General features: G+C 38.3%; 1 non-coding gene across 1 annotated transcript; it reads right to left on the reverse strand.

Moving 5' to 3' along the window:
• Nucleotides 1-1,655: 1,655 nt before the first annotated feature.
• TRNAC-GCA (transfer RNA cysteine (anticodon GCA)) lies at nt 1,656-1,727 on the reverse strand. The gene has a single exon. It is a non-coding gene; the product is annotated as a tRNA-Cys (tRNA).
• Between the last annotated feature and the right edge of the window lie 1,253 nt (nt 1,728-2,980).

Genomic DNA, 2,980 nt, shown 5'->3' on the forward strand with positions numbered 1-2,980 from the left:
GGATTCTCCAGGCAAGAACACTGGAGTGGGTTGCCATTTCCTTCTCCAATGCATGAAAGTGAAAAGTGAAAGTGAAGTCACTCAGTCCTGTCCGACTCTTAGCGACCCCATGGACTGCAGCCCACCAGGCTCCTCTGTCCATGGAATTTTCAGGCAAGCGTACTGGAGTGGAGTGCCATTGCCTTCTCCGAGTTTTGCTTAGCAAATGCTTTTTTTTAAAAAAATTCATTTTTTTAAAATTGAAGGATAATTGCTTTACAAGCAAACACTTTTTGAATCAAGCTCAAGATGAATAAAGCAGTCCCTGCCATGACTAAACTTTGAGTCTAGCTGAGAAGACTGACATTATTTGGGGCATGTGATGTGAGAACATGTCATAAATACGTGTGTCATTTAGCCCTTGTATTTTAGCACAGACTTGAGAGAAACAAGATTCCAGACAGGAAGACCAGTTAGACTGCTGATAAACTAGTCTCAGGCATCCAAATGTAAAACTCCCTTTCTAAGTTCAAAAGTTTAGTATTTATTTGTCTAGTCATTGAATAGTTGGGGGAAAGCTACCGTGTCTGCATTGGTTGCCTGTCCTTGGGACAATTGGGATATCATGCCAAAATTATTCATTTTAAACAAGTATTTGAGATTCTAAGGACTGTCTCTCAATGTGAGATCATCTTATGGATGGTTGCTGTCAAGCATTTTTAGCTTCCTAATACAAGTCCTTCGGGCTTCCCAGGTAGCACAGTAATACAGAACCTGCCTGTCAGTGTAGAGATGCAGGAGACTCGGGTTTGATTCCTGGGTTGGGACGATCCCCTGGAGGAGGAAATGGCAACCCACTCCAGTACTCTTGCCTGGAGAATCCCATGGAGGGAGGAGCCTGGTAGGCTACAGTCCATGGGGTCACAAAGAGTTGGACACGACTGAGCGACTTCATTTTCACAAGCTACTGAGCTCACATTAAGTCCTTAGGAATAATCTTAACTTCACTCTCAAATTTCACTTTCCCTTGTTCCTGACAACTATAAGATAATCTGTTGCATCTCTGTCATAAGTCAACTGAAGAGGATCAATCACAAATTATATAAAAGTGATTCTAATCAAGACTGAGGTCAGTTATAAAGAGGATCACGTGGATTTTGAATTAACTGTGAGTTTCATTTGTTCACATTACTTCTAGAGGTATGATTAGATTGTTACCCTATTAAACTTAAGAGGCCTTAAACATTCTCTGTTGTCTAAACAATAGACTCTATTATTTCTTTCTCTCCTTCAAATCTCAAAGTTGTTGAAAAGATGTAACATAGGTAAATTTCCCTGGAGGAAATTTTTCAGAAGAGAAGTCTTGAACCTCAGCATTAATGATTCTTATCAGCCTTTCAGTGCTTCTTTAGCTGAAGGGTTCAGAGGTCTAGATGCATGTTTCTGGCAGAGGGTACATTATATTTTAGAGATGTATCCAGGTGCATGGGTGTAGGCACATTTTATTCATTTTAATTGGTGTTCAGTCATCTGTTATGTAAAAGTGAAAGTGAAGTCGCTCAGTCGTGTCTGACTCTTTGCGACCACATGGACTGTAGCCTACCAGGCTCCTCTATCCATGGGATTTTCCAGGCAAGAGTACTGGAGTGGATCGCCATTTCCTTCTCCAGGGGATCTTCCCAACCCAGGGATCGAACCTGGGTCTCCTGCATTGCAGGCAGACGCTTTACCATCTGAGCCACCAGGGAAGCCCTCTATTATGTGACCATACCATAATTTTCTCATTTCCTGTTGTTAAATATTTAGTTGTTGCTTGGTGAATTGTTCCTTTATTATGCTCTATTATTCTATTAATAATTGTTCTATTATTATGTTCCTGTAAATGCAGGGCAGTTCCATCACTAAGAATTTTGGAGCTAAGGCTTCTGTGGAATCTTGAGAAAATTGCTTAAGCTAGTAGTGTCTCAGTTTACTCCTCAAGAGATATTAATAGTACCTATGCAGACAAGCGTCTGTCTGCAGTGTGAGAGACCCGGGTTCGATCCCTGGGTTGGGAAGACTCCCTGGAGAAGGAAATGGCAACCCACTCCAGTACTCTTGCCTTGGAAATCCCATGGATGGAGGAGCTTGGTGCAGGCTACTATCCATGGGGTCGCAAAGAGTCGGGCACGACTGAGTGACTTCACTTATGCAGACATGTCTTTGAGCACTTTGACACTATTACCTTATTACCCTGGCATTTACTATTCTGATAAGTCTGTTGAAATTTCTCGGTAGATAATGTATCTTTTTTTTTTTCTATCTTCTCTTCTACTATTGTCCCTTTATCCTTAATGCTCTGAAGTTTCACTGTGTGAAATTTATTTTAAAAAATTGTCCTGCTTGATACTTAACGTGCACAGAGAATACATTTCTTTAATCTTCACAAAGTATCTGTGCTATTTTTTAAAATGTTTCTTCTTTATCATGCCATTCATTCTTTTGTGTATTTTGGAACTCTTGTTAACATGTTTCTTTGACTCTCTCGATTTTATTTCCAAGTCTCTTTAGTTCTCATTATTGCCTCTCTGTACTGCATTCTCAGTTAATTCCTCAAAATTATTTTTCAGTTCACTGACTTTATCTTTGACCATGTTGTGTGTTGAGCATATTCCGCTTGTTGAATATTTTATGTCGATGGTTGTATTTTTCACTTTTAAGATTTCTAGTGGTTTCTTTTTAAAAATAGATCCATTTTTTAAATTTCTGCACATTTGTTTTATATTTTATTTTTCATTTTCAATTAAAGTTATGAGTTTATTTCTCTCTTTAAAAATCTGAGACATATTTTTATATATTTTTGTCAGACTACCTTATAATATTATTTTTATATGAAGTGATTCCATATTCTGGCCGATTTGGTTAGCTTTTGTTTCTTTTTCTTTTTTTTTTTCTTACTAAAAGTTTTTAGGCAGTTGATTGTTTTAACTGGTAAGAACCAAACTACCTAGAAGGTAAAAGT

The sequence above is a fragment of the Ovis aries genome, chromosome 10, assembly GCF_016772045.2.
Source record: "Ovis aries strain OAR_USU_Benz2616 breed Rambouillet chromosome 10, ARS-UI_Ramb_v3.0, whole genome shotgun sequence".
Lineage (NCBI taxonomy): Eukaryota > Metazoa > Chordata > Mammalia > Artiodactyla > Bovidae > Ovis > Ovis aries.